The sequence below is a fragment of the Numenius arquata genome, chromosome 19 (genome assembly GCF_964106895.1).
Source record: "Numenius arquata chromosome 19, bNumArq3.hap1.1, whole genome shotgun sequence".
Taxonomy (NCBI): Eukaryota; Metazoa; Chordata; class Aves; order Charadriiformes; family Scolopacidae; genus Numenius; species Numenius arquata.
This window is the reverse complement of record NC_133594.1, coordinates 1,334,665-1,349,782: the sequence shown is the minus strand read 5'-3', so window position 1 is coordinate 1,349,782 and position 15,118 is coordinate 1,334,665. Positions and strand designations below refer to the sequence as shown.

Genomic DNA, 15,118 nt, shown 5'->3' with positions numbered 1-15,118 from the left:
GCTGAATGGCTTAAGTAAAACCCTCCAGTACATCACAGCAGCAGGATCATGTGTACCGCTTGCCAATTGATTCCTTTTCGTTCAACTCTTGCTTTTGATCTTGCTGGAAACCACTGCCCCTACAATAAGGACCCTTGTATTGCAGGGCACAGGACAGCTGTACTTCCTGCCCTTTTTCTCCTTTTATCACATTTTTCTTCTGTAACAATTGCTGACACCAGCTTCCTGATGGGAGAGGTGAGAGAGCCAGCTACCCCGACAGGTCCTCTACACACTGGTGAAGAATTTCTGCGCAATTTATGATCTATCTGCCTTGTTATTTTTTACTGTTTCCCCAAGTTCCTAAAAACTAGCTTTGAAAATGTTGCATTTTGTCATTATAGGGTAGATACTAAAGGAAACTAAGCTTGCAGTATCCAAAAGCAATCAAAACAGTGATTCTCTGTTTCCTCGACAGAGAGATTAATGGTTGAAACATGTTTTGCGTAATGTGTTTGAAAGTCATCTCTGCAACACATTTAATCTGGTCAGGGAGTTTTAAAACCTCTTTGCGTTTTTGCGAAGATCTCGTGAGGAAGACTCAGGAGTTACTTCCACTATTACGTGGAGCTTTATATGAGCATCCCAGTCCTTGGTCTGGTCCTAACACGATTGGCTTATGCCTTCAGTGGGCTGCATAGTCCGAGCAGCAAATATTTATTTTGGGTCATATGAAATCTTTGGCTGTAACAATAGGGATTGTTGATATTTTGTGAGGGATGGTTTCACCATGAGTAGAATGTGGCAGAAATCCCTCCTGCTTCAGCCCTTACCCCTGCTTTGCACGGCTTGGAGAAGCTGAATATAAATATTTCCTACTGACCGTATTGCAAGTAATGGGTTGGGTTTGAAATGGGCTGCAGGTCGGGCAATAAATAGGCTTAAAGCAGAGTAAAAGTGATCACAGCTGAATCCGAGCAGTAGTTAATGATTAGCCTTTGATATAGATAATGATATGCGTTCTGCTTGTCAGCATTATCTGAAAGTTTAGAAACTTTGATCCGTCTCAGATGTGTTGCCTGTTTGGAGAAGACTGCTCTTCTGGAGGCAGCAGATGGAAAACCCGTCTCTGCAATAGTAAGTACTCAGCTTATTTTAGCTCTGAATCGTCTCTGCTTGGGATTAAGAGCTCTGTGGCAGTCCAAGGGTTTGAAAGCTGAGCGAAAAAGGCAGTGTTCAAAACTTTTTCCCAGAGTGGTTTATTGTCACTTACAACTAAAATAAAAAATCTGTTGATCGCTATTTGTTCTAGCTTTCCGTGCCCTAGAGGTAGTCCTGTCAGAAGAGAGTCATGAGGCCAAGGCTTTTCCAAGGGCAAGTTCCTTCCTGGAGAATGGCTTGATTCGATTGCCTTTTCCCTCTTCTTGATACCGCAGAAGATGTTCTCCCTTGCTGAGCTGTCAAAGAGGGAAGGTGGGATTGTATTTTTACATTTTCAAAAGGGAAAATGTAGAGTGCTCTGTTCTATGGACTAGGGCTCGGAATTTGTGCTCCAAACTCTTACAAGTATTTGCATTACTACCTGGAAGTTATTGTATGTCACATATTCCATCCTCTTGCTGTTATCATGGAGCAAGAGTAGGAAAGTGCCACTTGTAATGTATATTCTGGTCTTACCCATTTGCCAAAACAGAGATGGACTTCCTGGGCTTAATTAAAACCACGGTGGAGTGGATTTTGCTGCTGATGACCAATGCCCTACCTCACATTTTGCTCAGAAACAGCTTCAGTCTTCTCAAAACAACAGGTGTTTTGAACAATTGAAGCACAAAACCATTTGATTCTTGGCTGTGGTAAAACAAGCTTTTATTTTGAGGGAGAACCATAGATGGTGATGCAAAGTGAAAGGAACATGCATTCATTTCCCTTCCACAAACAGGGGAAACGTGAGTATTTTTCTAAAAGTCAGCCCTGCAAACTATGAGGTCTTTAGTGAAAAGCCTACATTTAAAAGGTGACCCTTACACACCAGAGTAGGAGTTGGAGGTCCCAGCGTATTCCTGTAGGAGCTGACATCAACAACACGTGGCTCTTGTGGCAAATGTCTGGCACAGGCTGGAAGGTGGCAGCTCCAGGGATGGTTAGTGGTTGGGTGGCTCCTTACAGTGCTGCGTCTGCACATGGACACGCATCTAAGGAGTAACTGTAGACAAATGACTACTTAAATATGAAAAGAAAGGAGTGAAGTGTGCTCCTGGGATTCTTATTCAAGGAAGCTTTCACATGTGGTGGAAGCTAATGAAGGTCTTTCTCTGTGATGAGTGTGTGGCAGTACCGGAGATGGAAAAACGTATATGAATTGCTTAAACCAATACATCTCATATCATAGAATCACAGAATGGTTTAGGTTGGAAGGGACCTTAAAGACCACCCAGTGCCATCCCCTGCCCTGGGCAGGCTCATCTCCCACCAGACCAGGTTGCTCCAAGCCCCCTCCAACCTGGCCTTGAACCCCTCCAGGGATGGGGCAGCCACAGCTTCTCTGGGCAACCTGGGCCAGGCTCTCACCACCCTCACAGCAAAGAATTTCTTCCCCAGATCTCATCTCAATCTCCCCTCTTTCAATTTAAAACTGTTACCCCTCATCCCATGGCTCCCCTCCCTCATCAAGAGTCCCCCCCCAGCTTTCCTGGAGCCCCTTTAGGGACTGGAAGGGGCTTTAAGGTCTCCGCGGAGCCTTCTCTTTTCCAGGCTGAACCCCCCCAACTCTCTCAGCTTGTCCTCACAGCAGAGGGGCTCCAGCCCTTGGAGCATCTCCGTGGCCTCCTCTGGGCCCACTCCAACAGGTCCATGTCCTTCCTGTGCTGAGGACTCCAAAGCTGGATGCCGTGCTCCAGGTGGGGCCTCACGAGAGTAGAGTAGCTCATATGTGTGGAAAGGATTCCTAAAGATTAATAAGGAGTTCTGGAGGATGGTTTTCTTGTCCAGATTCTCAAAACATACCTGAAAGCCAATTCAAAACTTCTACAAATGTTGCCTTTTCCAGGTTAAGTCTGGCTATGATGATGAAAAACAGCCAGAGGGGAAAAAATGAGCTTTTTTTCTGTGTGCAGGTTTGTGTCCATGGTTAGGTTGTTATCAGCTGATCCATTAACTTAAAGCTGCCTTTGTTACCACTTCGATGCAGTGCCTCAGGCATTGCCCGAGCTCACTGGAGGGAAGATTCCTCTGCCAAAGGATTCACAGGATGTTGAAGAACAGGAGCTTTTTAGTTCAGCTACAGGATCTATACATGGTTCCATAGATGATGGCCTTCCTGTCAGAGTGCACAACAGCTCCTCACCCTCTGTGAGAACGGCTAAGTCCTTGGTGTATACAGGTTATCAAACTACATGTGCAGTCGTCATAGAACCATAGGATGGTCTGAGTTGGAAGGGGCCTTAAAGATCATCTCATTCCGACCCCCTGCCCTGGGCAGGGACACCTCCCACCGGACCAGGTTGCTCAAAGCCCCCTCCAACCTGGCCTTGAACCCCTCCAGGGATGGGGCAGCCACAGCTTCTCTGGGCAACCTGGGCCAGGGTCTCACCACCCTCACAGCAAAGAATGTCTTCCTGACATCTCAGCTAAATCTCTCCTCTCTCAGTTTAAAGCTGTTTCCCCTTGTCCTATCACTCAGGGGGTGCTGACTGGGCAACCTGCTTGAGCAGGGAAGCTGTACCAGATGATCTCAGGAGGTCTCCTGAACCTCCTGGTGGTTCTGTGGGTGGTTCTGGGACTGAAAATCTTCACCGCAGGTCCTTCTGTGGTGACGTGTGGAACAAGGACAAGTAGGGTAAGATCTGGGAATCTTCTGTGAGTCTTCTGAATCATCTGTGTTGGTGGACTTTACGCTCCCTTTTACGAGACCTGTAATAAACCAATGCCATCCATTTTATCACTCTCAGCATTAGCTTTATCTGCACGGGGCAAAGGTATTTATGGTGGGGCTCGATAGCATCTGTAATCTTGCACCTGTATTAAAGGCCGGGTAATGCACTTTTAGAGCCATTGAGTAACATTGACATTTTTGCAGCTGAGGGAACTTTTGCTTGCTTACTTGGGAATGCACTTGCTGACTCCTGGTTTCATTTGTGTCTCCTGAGATTATTTCACAGTCCTACAAGGCTTAAGGCTAGAAGTCATCCTTTTAAATAAATCTGGTGTTTATACTGTTCAGCCTGGTGTGTGTCCTTCCCACTTCAGCAAACCACGTAGCAATGGTTTACCAGGTATTAACTTGCAAGTAGTACCTTGTCTTGCATCCTGACATATCTCGTGTTCCTTAGAGATCGATGGCTTCTGCACGTGGCCACCGAATGGTCACAAACAACACCACAACTCCTTACCCTCTGGACAGAGACACCCTTTCCGTGGGAGACAGGCTGGCTCCTTTTCAGACATACCAGGGCTGCGGGTGGTGTGAACCTGCAGGAATCTGGTTGCTGAGTTAGTGAGCATGATGGAGGACCTTGTGCACAGAAGGTTGTTATTTTAATTCCTTTTAAGATTTCATTTAAAAAAACAAAAGTCTGCTGTAGGTAGATGAATGCATACTAGAAGCTGTTCTTGCTTAGAACATATAAAATAGGAAGAGAAATTCTTCTCTGGGCCTGGGTTTCCTAAGGAAGCAGATGTTGTCTAATATGTCTTGCACAATACGGTTCCAAATATTAAATTTTTTTTTTAGATTAAAACGTTTTTGAAGTGTATTGCAAGTCTCGGGACTCTGTCCCGCTTGTTCCTTGGTGCACAGTGAGGCAGCAGGATGTTTCCTGCTCCGTGGCCCTGTGGATCCCATCTCCCTGCTCGCCATTCCGGTGCTCGGTTGTGTAACGTTCCAGCAGAAACCGCCGCTGAGGATAAGGAAGTGTATTTATTCAAGAAGTTACGTAATCTTGGAAAATTCGGGTCACGTGGCGCTTCTTTTCTGTCTCCTCTACCCTGATCTTGCCCTGTGTCTCTCCACCGGTCAGAAGGAGGGTTTGGCAGCTTTCTTCAGCTGGCAAGTGAGCTCGAAGTGGTTTTTAGCGAGAGGGTCCTCCTGTGATTTCTGACCAAAGGCCGTGCACGGTAAGCACCCTGTGCTCCGCTCAGCATCCCAGCAAGGCCTGTAAAGCCACTGGGACTGAAGCCATTCTGTCTTGCCTCTGCTTAAACACAGCATGGTCCCTGGGAGGAAGGGGAGGCCTTCAGGTTTCTCCTCCCTGGATGCTGGGTATTTTGTGACGTGGGGGCGTATTACTGTGTTACTGCTTCACACCCTTGATGAGCTGAGATGAAGCTGTGATAAAGCGCCCTGCCAGGCTGCGGTCCTGGGGTAATTGCTTCAGAAGTCTTTGACGTGCAGAGGGAGTGCTGAAGAGGTTCTTCTGTAGATGCCTTCTGGGAATTGCCTTTGATGGAAACTTGTTAGTACTAGCTCTGAATTCAGGCTGGCGTTGGCTATAACGAGTTTTGGTGTCTGATGTGCTTTCGTAGGAGCCCTTTAGCCTGGGTGTTTTATAAGGAAATTGTTAACGTAGCATCCTCTGTCAGTTTTGGCGTCTCCAATGCCATTCTTTTCTCTCCAGACGAGTGCTTGAGTCAGCTTTTGTATGGCATCTTCTCTGCTTTGGGGGCTGTGGGACCATCACTCCTCAGGTCTTGCGTATTTTGAGGTGCTTCAGTTCTGCTGTTCTCCAGGGATGACTGCCTCATCCGGCGAGAGAGAAAGGAGAACAATAAACAGCGCAGAGCAAATAGAGGCCAGTGGCGGAAGAAATAAAGAAATGAAAACAGAGAGGGGGGAAATAATGCACATGGACAGAATGGAAGAAATTGTGCTCATGATGGGCTTGGGCAAGTGGCTTCTTCGAGCACACAAGTCGCAGGCCTGCTGCAGAGCTGATCTGCTCTGGCTTTGGCACCCGATACGACACTTGCATGTCCTTGTTTTCTGTGCCCAGTGAGAAGAGCTGGCTGCAGGTGGGTGATGTTCTGTTGGAGCAGTAATGTGGAAAAGGGGAAAGTTTTGTGGCACTCGGAGATGAACAGGCAAACTTTGAACTACTGAAGAGATCCTAATCGCCTTAGTTGACATGTCTGTTCCTGGCTGCCTGCTTCTGGTCAGCGGGTGGGCGGCTCTGGGCCAAGCGAGCTGTGCTTTGTTCCCTGAACTGCACTTCTGATTCGCTCGGCTTAGAATAGTCCCTCCGTCTGGGGTTGTCAAAGAAGGCCAAGGGTGGAATGTGCTCAGATCCTTTGATCCCCCACTGGGGACTTCAGGTTGGCTTGGGTTCACTCAGGTTGAAAGTACTTGTGTTTCCTCAGGACGGTAGCAGGTTATTGCCGGTGTAATGGAGTACTTCAACTCATGTCATTTCTGACATCTGTTTCTCCAAAACTTGTTTGCTGCATCCTGCCTGGCTCTCCTTCGTGTGGATTAGCCACGCACGCGCGGTTCACTGACTGTCCTCAGCCTCCTGATAGCTTTCAGCATCTATTTCACCCAAAAATACCTCCCTTGAGCCACTCTTCTCTAGCAGATGTGCGCTCAGCAACATCTGCAAAACAGATGAGCCCTAGGCTGCATTCTGTGAGCCTCTACCCTGTGGTGTTCACAGGAGCTGCCAGACCCAATTCCAGTCTCTTTCCCAGTATTGCACCCTTCCCATTGTTTTGCATTTGTCAGGGCAAAGACCGTGTTGTATTTGCAACAGTGTAAAGATGATCCTCAGATGTACCCACTGCTGCATTCTGAGCCCAAAAGCCTATTGCGCCCCTGCAAAAACATCTCCTCTTTTAGCAGGTGAAGAGGATGGTAAGAAGCAGCTTGTTGCTGCTGTGCTGAAGGGATGGTGTTATTGTCTCATGTCCTGCCAAGAGTGGGGCAGCCCTGAGAGCACGTGTGGGTGGTGACCCCAAGACTTGGCCCAACAGCTGGAGGCATGGAGCGGTCTCCAAGATTGCAGTTCTTTCAAAGGAAGATTTAATGTTCACTAGTCTGTGTGGGAATGTGTCCAGGGTTCTCTTGAAGGGAGTTTCTACTGGTTCCTGTGCTGATGTAGTTCCCCCCCTGCATTGCTGACCTAGAATTTGGGAGAAAAAGAGACGAACCAGGGACTGATAGCATTGGTTCTGTCACCTCGGTGTGATCTGACTTGCTCTACTGAGAGGAGGGTTGACAGGTGGCCAGCACAAGCAGAGGAGCTGTTGTGGGATGGGACGGGATGGGATGGGATAGAACAGGATGGGAGGGGATGGGATGGGATGGGTTGGGATGGGATGGGATAGAACAGGATGGGAGGGGATAGGGTAGTTATGTTGGAAGGGTGTTGGAAGGGACCTACAACAATCGTCTAGTCCAATTGCCAGGTTGTAGCTTGCTGGAGTTTGGGACCCTTTGTGAGGCAGCAGAGGATCACTCTTGGATCTCAATGCAAAACTTCCAGGTGCTTGAGCCTGGGCTGTGTCAGACTTCTCCAGCAGAAATGAGGTTACAGCCAGGAGAACACTGGCGAGGACTCCTCCGTTTGCCACACTTCTCACGAGCATCCTTCATTTTTTGCTTTTCCAGCTCCTGTAGTTTCAGTGTGGCTGAGCAAAAAGCTTGTCCAGAGAGGAGTCTGTCCGTTCCTCAGCCTACCTAACTGACCATTGTTTTCTCCACCTGTACACATCTCTCGCCAGCATTTCTCAGCCTTTTCTCCGATGTTACCAGTCTTACAGTCCCAGGTTTTCTGCTCTGCAGGATTGTTTTCTGCTGCCTTTCACTTTGTTGGGCCTGTCAGTAATGACATGGGCTGGCATGATGCTCTGCTTCATGAAGTGCAGTGCATTGTCCTTTAAAGAACACTCTGTTCTAAGTTTTTTTTTTTTTTTTCTTGTTCAAAGATTTAGAGATTTCCTGAGGAGTCTGCAGAGGCTGGAAGATTAGGAATGACCGTCCCCTTTTAGGGAAGCAGATCAAGCAGGGTCTCTAACAGAAGGTGACCAGACAAGTTTGCTATGAAAATAAACGCCCTCAAAGGGACGTGATTGTAGCCACGCTGAGAGGAAGAGCTCCAGCCCCTCCTCTAGTGATGGGGGTTGTGTGGAGTGAACACGAGCAGCTTTGCCTTAGTTGTAGAGCTGAGCGTTGCTTCGGTTCAAAGCAAAGGACAGGACCTTAAGGGTTGAACCAACGTTTATGCTTTATCATCTTCTTTTAATCTTCATTTTAATTAAAAGTTGATTAATGTATATAACTGCGCCGAGCTGCCAAATAATCTTGTGCAGCTCCAGGGAGCCTGCGTGAGCCAGCGTCTCAAGTGGAATCCATAGTCTGAAACTGGACCACTTGGGGTTGTTTTTGCTCTGCCTGTGGGTGTGATATGATGGTTCCGTGAGGAAGGTGCAGCTTGGTCTTGGGGACAGAGCAGCTCTACGATGACAGGGGCAAATGTGCATTGGTACAAGTGGGGAATGTGGGAAAGAAACTCAAGAATTTGGTAAGAATAAAATAAGGAAACAGTGGCAGCCAGGAGCCCTGAGGGTTTGCAGCTCAGATAAGCGTGAGAAAACAGCAAAATTACTACATTTGGCAGAGCTTTGTGGGGATCTTTGCAAAGACCCACAGACTCCCCTTGAGTTCCCCCTGGTGCCGAGGAAGGGGCACGTACCCGCAGAGCGTGATGGTTGGCCCCAGCCGCGCTGCAGAGAACCTGCACTGAGCCCTGGCGTAATCCTTCACCCCCAAACCTCCCCGCTGGGGTGGCACGAGGCTTTGCTCCACTCTCCCCTCATGTCCTGCCTCTAGGGTTTGTCAGGGTCCCTTAAGAAAGGGTCTGTCTCAGCCTGGGTGAACACCATCAGTCCTGGGCACGGCTCGTGAACAGGGGGGCATTTTTGGTATGCCATGTCCTCTGCCAGCACGTTCAGCATCCACGGCCATGCTGTAGTAGTTCCAGCCTGACATCCTGGATGGAGGTGATGACAGAGGATCAGTTCTCCTGTGTGGCTTTCTCCCCTGATGAAAAACTAACAGCCCTGTAGGTTCTTTTTAAAAGCCCATTCTTCTGTCCTTATTGTGCATGATGGCTGCCGAAGAGCTGGTCTTTACATGCTACCAGCTTGGCTGCATCTCCACTCTACCGTCCCTGCCGACTGCCTCCATCTCTGCGTGTCACAGTCTGCCCAGACATCATCCCCCTTCGCAGCTGAACACAAGATGCTGTCTGTAGCCCTGCTCAGCTCTTTTTTTTGCCCATCATTCTCTACTCCCTGCACTCTACCCTCTGGCATCCCAAGCTGGACATCCTCCAGAGTACCCATCTTCTTCCTTCAAGAGCTTCTGAAACCCATCCGTATGAACAGCTTGGCTGTACCCCTTCTGCATACAGGTGGGGAGGGAGAATGTGCCCTCTGTCACACGGTGTGTGTTTTTCTGCTTGACTCGGCTGATCTGGTTTGAATCGATTTGCAGGCTTCTCTGGGCATGGACAAAACCCAGGAAATACAAACTAACACAGCCTGACAACCTAACCCTCAAAACATATCAGAGCTCCTCTCCTGAGCCGTTCCCTTCTCTTTCTGCTCTTTATCCAAACCTCTTCTAGTGTGTCGAGTTTTCAGGAAGCCTTAAGCTTCTGCTAAAGGCTTTGGGTTGGGACTTTAAGGTGGTTGATGCAGTCCCAGGCCAAGCCACACAGTTCTGCTGTGACCTTGCAAACATGCCTTAAATTCTTAATATAGCTCTAAGAGCTCCTTTTTCAGGAGTTGTGCAAGGCAGAACCAGAGGTGTGCGGGGTCAGACGTGGCTGGGTGCTGGGCACAGCACAGACCCTCCCTGCACGTCCCAGTCCCAGCCTGGGGTTGCTGAAGCTGCTCAGGAGAGCTCTGAGGGGAGGTTTGGCTTTGGAGAACAAGAGTTTGTGTCTGTAAAATACATTATATTACATTACCGAAGAATGATCTCTTTGTTCCCTGTATCTTTAAAGTGTGTCTGCGTAGCTTGACACAGGAGGGCTGTTGCTGGTTACTCCTACGGTATGAACAGGTAGAATTGTCTGTCCCTTAGCTGTGCTTTTACCAGCTGGATCTAAGCCTGGGATCCCGGAGGAGTGACAGCAAGTCCACCCGTTTGGAAAGGAAGAAGTTAAAGTTGTCAAGTTTGCCAGGAAACTGAATAAACTAGAAGCTGTGCTTAAGTCTCAGACCATTCAGTGGAGACCACAGTTGGAGGCAGTGAACAGTGCTGTAGTGTCTGCAGACGCCCTGCTTCCCCTCCCACCTCCATTTACAGCACTTCCAAAAAAAAAAAAAAAAGGATTGGGCTTGAGACCACAAGCTCAGAGCCAGTGGAGCTCAAATGGTCTGCCAGCTGGGCTGCTGTAAGTAGAGCACCGACCACTTTTGGTTGCCTTTTCCATTACTCCTGTGTTTTATATGTAGCATTCCTTTGAGTCACGCGGGAATGAGACATACGTGATGTGCAAGTAAGAGATCTTTGCCTTTCCAACTTGCTGCTTTTAATCTTTTTTTCCCTTAGATTTCTCTCGGGAACGTTCATTTTAATTCTCAGTAAATCTTACCAGATCTTTTTCACTTCTTGTTCAGGAGAAGAGAGGGACCCCTGGCCCTGTTGGTGCTACCAGAGGGATTGGTGGAGAGACGTAGGTAAGGATCACCCCGGCTGTGGGAGACAGGAGCCAGCCCGTGGGTCACTGTGGCAAGCACCGTTTCTGCTGGACAAGTAACCAGTGTAAAGGAGACTGAAGAGGTGTGTTTTAAGGCTCTGGTCCCTTCGGGCAGAGCAAGGAGAATTAGTTTTATTTCTTGCTTTTTCAGAGCTGGTATGGGAAGGATGAGGCGCTGTTTGGAAGGGAAGAGTCGGCTGTTCTAACGGGCGTTGATTTAGGGCTCCGTTGTTAATCCTGTTAGACTTCTGATTTGGAAAGGGGCTTCATTCCCTTTGAATGTGACTTTAAGGAAGCTCTGTTTACACACCGTGTTTCAGACCGAGCTGATCTGTAAGGTACTTTCTGGGAGCTTGGCAGATCCTTCCCATAAACCGTCCTATTTCTGCATGTCCTGTGTCTCTGCATTAAAAGGTGTATCTCCCTTGGGTGTCTGGAAGGCCGTTTGCCACAGGAAAAACTCTTGATTTACTGTGGAGTGGCAGGATTCTGGATTAACTGTTTCCAGGGCAGAAGCAAACTGTTGTGGAGGTTATGTGTAATGGCAGTTGTCTTACGGCTTAGACCTGCTTGAGAAGATGACTTTGTTTGGCATCTCACCAGGTTCAGCTCGTTTATCTGTTGTTCCTGCTGTGCACTGGCGTAAGACACCTATTTTTCCTCCCCTTCCCTGTGCCCTGGAGTTGCAAACGTGTCTTCCTTGTATGTGTGAGATGAGGCGGCACTGGTTAAATAACAACTTCATTGTTGTCAGATCCTGCTCCTGGCTGAACATCTCCCTGGTTTGCCCAGCTGCCAAGCTGGCATTGCAGCAGAGGGATGGAAACCTCTGTCTGAACGGAGCCTGCCTGAGTGCTGAGGTCTGTCCCACTCCACGGTGATGCCTTAAAGAAAGAGAAGTCCTGTGTGCAGCTCTGAATCTTGCTGTTTTCCTTAAGAATTTGAGGAGATCATGAAATGGAGGCTGTGGCTCCTCTGACCTGGGATGATGGGCACCGAGAGGGAAAGAAACAGTCCCTGGAGAGAATTTCCTCATTCCTCTCTCCTGTCCCACCCTGTTTGTTTTCCTATGCAGTAAGCTACTGCGGAGTACAAAAAAACCCTGTGTATGTGCGTGTCACTGGTTAACCATGCTGCAGCGAGGCAGGTGCTCCATGAGGTCTGTGCCCTACAGGGGTGGAAATGCTTCGAAATTCCTGATCCTGCCGCAGCCGCAGCCTGTTCCAGCTCCCCTATCCATGGCGTGCTCAGGAATCACTCCAGTGCCTCTTTCTCTCTGTGCAAACATGTGGAGCCGGCAGCAGTCGAGAGGTCAAGTCACCCATTCAGACAAAAATACCTGCTCCTGAAGTCTTGGGTTTGTACAAGACTAAACCTATTTAAAGAATTTGTGATAACAGAAACTTGTGTGTGTGGAGTTTTTCCTCCAGGTGTGGAGTCAGACTTGTTAAAAACAGCCCCCTTCTTTTTGTGGTACACACAGCCCCGTGGCAGTCAGCTTAAGAGGGAGCAAAAGCAGAACAGAGATTTGCGGCTTGAAATATTACACAGCCATTAACCTGTTGCTGCTGCTGCCCTAGATACTGTTTTTCACCCCAAGGCACAGGGAGAGACCTCCTAAGTTGTAACTCAAGAGACTGATTGTACTGGGGTGTTCCATGGATATGATTTATTTTTAAACAGAAATTCATCCACGTGTTGGTTACCTTTAGTAACACAAAAGAGAGCTGACGTGGCTCAGTCTGGGTTATTTCCTCTTATGCTACTTAATATACTTGTGGTCAATGGTTCAATGTCCAAGTGGCGGCCAGTGAGGAGTGGAGTTCCTCAGGGATCGGTACTGGGACCAGTGCTGTTCAACATCTTGTCAGAGACATGGACAGTGGGATAGAGTGCACCCTCAGCAAGTTTGCCAACGACACCAAGCTCGGTGGCGCGGTCGACACGCTGGAGGGAAGGGATGCCATCCAGAGGGACCTGGACCAGCCCTTGAGAGATGGGCTCGTGCAAATCGCATGAAGTTCAACCAAGCCAAGTGCAGGGTCCTGCACCTGGGACGTGGCAATCCCAGGCACAAATACAGGTTGGGCGGAGAATGGCTGGAGAGCAGCCCTGAGGAGGACTTGGGGGTGCTCATGGATGAGAAGCTCAACGTGAGCCAGCAATGTGCACTGGCAGCCCAGAAAGCCGACCCCATCCTGGGCTGCATCAAGAGAAGTGTGGCCAGCAGGTCACGGGAGGTGATTCTACCCCTCTACTCTGCGCTCGTGAGACCCCACGTGGAGTCCTGTGTCCAGCTTTGGAGTCCTCAAAGTTGGAAGGGACCTTAAAGATCATGGAGTTCCAACCCCTCTGCCATGGGCAGGGACACCTCCACTAGAGCAGGTTGCTCAAAGCCCCATCCAGCCTGGCCTTGAACACTTCCAGGGATGGGGCATCCACAGCTTCCCTGGGCAACCTGTTCCAGTGCTTCACCACCCGCACAGGAAAGAATTTCTTTCTGGTATCTAATCTAAATCTCCCCTCTTCCAATTTAAAACCATTACCCCTTGTCCTGTCACTACATTTCCTGACAAAGAGTCCCTCTCCGGCTCTCCTGGAGGCTCCCTTCAGATATTGGAAGGCTGCTATGAGGTCTCCCCGGAGCCTTCTCTTCTCCAGGCTGAACAACCCCAGCTCTCTCAGCCTGTCTTCATAGGGGAGGTGCTCCATCCCTCTGATCATCTTCGTGGCCCTCCGCTGGACCCGTTCCAACAGGTCCATGTTTGTGTTTTGGGACTTCAGTTTAGCGCTTGAGCATTGAATCTCTGGAACAGTGTAGTCTTCAAAGCCACGCTATATGAAAACCACCCCATTTGTTCTGCAGGTATCCTTTGGTGATGCTTTTCTGGGCCAGGTGAGCATCTTCTTGCATTAGTCTCTCTCTTTTTTTCTTCCTGCTGAACACTCTTCTGAGCTGTTTTTCTGGTCTTAATATTGAAGCGCAAATCAGGGGTGGAGCGAGCTAAAAATATTAGCAGGAATACGGACAGGGAATACATTCTGCTTTTAGCCAGTGCCATTACATTTGAAGTTAATTTTCAGGGGAGTTGTTGTGAAGTTGTCTCATGCAATAAGAGGCTACAAACTTGACGGAGACAGAGGAAATCCCAGAGCTGTGTGTGGCTGGCATAGCTTGGCCCAGGTGTCTTGGGTTCATACAGGTGCTTACCTGCATTATTTCATTTCAGCGTTTGCCAGGTGCATTCATTCTTGCGTTCTTTCCCAGCACTGCTGACTTGTTTCCTTATCATCCCCGAATCTTAAACTTCTCTCGTTGCTCTTTTTAATTTAAGCTGCAGCCTTTTGAGATCACCCCCTGTCACTGCTGCTCTGGCACTCCTGTCCTGGGCCACCGGTGGCTCCTGCACCGCTGTGTCGTAAGGTCACTGTCACCAACTGAACCAGCTCCACCGTCAGCCTGTTGCCGTGTGGGGTTTTGTTTGCTAGTGCTGCTTTCGGTTCAGAAAGCTCTTCTCGTTTCATTTCCCCTTTCCAATCTAAATATATTCATACCTACCCCTTCAAACACCATACTGTCTTTTAGCTTAAAGAGGTTTTTTTTCCCAGTATTAAACACTCACTGAATTTCACTGAATTTTTAGAGTTGGAAGGGACCATAAAGATCATCTAGTCCCACTCCCCTGCCGAAGCAGGATTGCCCAGAGCGTGTCAGAGCACATCACTCAGGAGCATCCAGGTGGGTCTTGAAAATCTCCAAAGAAGGGGACTCCACACCCTCCCTGGGCAGCCTGTTCCAGGGCTCTGGCACCCTCACTGGAAAGAAGTTTCTTCTCATATTTGAGTGGAACCTCCTATGTTCCAGCTTGTGCCCGTTGCCCCTCGTCCTCTCACTGGGAACCACTGAAAAGAGTCTGGCTCCCTCCTCCTTCAGCCCACCCTTCAGATACTTATAAGCATTGATAAAGTCTCCCCTCAGCCTTCTCTTCTCCAGGCTAAAGAGTCCCAGCTCTCTCAGCCTTTCTTCATAAGGGAGATGCTCCAATCCTCGAATCATCCTCGTTGCCCTTCGCTGGACTCTTTCCAGTAGTTCCCTATCCCTCTTGAATTGGGGAGCCCAGAACTGGATGCAGTATTCCAGTTGTGGCCTCACCAGTGCAGAGTAGAGGGGGAGAATGACTTCCCTCAACCTACTAGCCACGCTCTTCCCTACGCAGCCCAGGATCCCATTGGCCTTCCTGGCCACAAGAGCACACTGCTTGCTCATTGTCATTTTGCTGTCTACCAGGACCCCCAGATCTTTCTCTTCAGAACTTGACTCCAGCAGGTCCACACCTAACCTGTATTGGTGCCTGACATTCTTCTTCCCCAGGTGGGGAAGAAGAAGGTGGAACTCCTGATGATTTATCTGGAATGAAGCATGTCTTCTCTCTTTTTTTTTT

The 15,118-nt window shown here is 48.8% G+C and overlaps 1 protein-coding gene across 2 annotated transcripts in view; it reads left to right on the top strand.

The window, feature by feature from the left end:
• SLC31A1 (solute carrier family 31 member 1) overlaps positions 1-15,118 on the top strand; it is a 29,174-nt gene that overhangs the window by 5,675 nt on the left and 8,381 nt on the right. Inside the window, exon 2 of one of the 2 annotated variants that reach the window (XM_074161171.1) lies at positions 10,597-10,759. The exons of the other annotated variant lie outside the window; for it this stretch is intronic. The gene's annotated coding sequence lies outside the window, so the exon portion shown is untranslated. The remainder of the gene's footprint in view (positions 1-10,596; positions 10,760-15,118) is intronic. 2 annotated transcript variants of the gene reach the window in all.